Below are 726 nucleotides of genomic sequence, written 5' to 3' on the forward strand. Positions count from 1 at the left end.
GAGAATGAACAGTTTTCTGTGTTGTTTTGTTTTGGTTACGGTGTGTCATTACTTACTCTTTTGCGTGTGTGATTGGTGCCTTGGTAATACATGCTTTCGATGCACATGAGAATTGCCAAAGCACATGCTCTCTCTATAGTTATCTGTCCTACCCCCAAAATGGGGCTTACGTGTGATTCGCATTGGCGCTGGAACAGTCTCGAGGGCGGGTCTTAGGTATTAGCTAGATTCCACGTTAGACCATTCTCAATTCAGGGACTTCCTAAAGAGACAATCAGCGTCTATTAACCTAAGTTTTTGTTATATCACGTGTGAATGATGATTACGACATATTTTGTACGTGCGTTTTTGACGAGGAGATAGAGAGGCTAGAACATCTGTGAAAAGGACGGCGTGAGGTCCGCCACGCCATTCCCCATCAGTCCTCACGCCCACCTCCCCATGGCAGTCCGCCGCGCCCACCGCCATGACAAGTCCGTACGCCCCACGTCCCCCATGGCAGTCAGCGCAGCGCCCACCGCCCCCATGACAGTCCCGCTACCCCACCTCCCATGGCGGTCCGTTACGCCCCCTCCTCTTACAGTCCGCCCACGCCCACCTCCCTGACAGTCCGCCACGTCCCATCTTCCCATGACGGTTCCGCCACGCCCACCATACCATCGTCCGCACGCCCACCTCCCCATGACAAGTCTGCACTCCCCCACTCCATGAGCCAGTCGGCACCGC

Source organism: Penaeus monodon, chromosome 28 (assembly GCF_015228065.2).
Source record: "Penaeus monodon isolate SGIC_2016 chromosome 28, NSTDA_Pmon_1, whole genome shotgun sequence".
NCBI lineage: Eukaryota > Metazoa > Arthropoda > Malacostraca > Decapoda > Penaeidae > Penaeus > Penaeus monodon.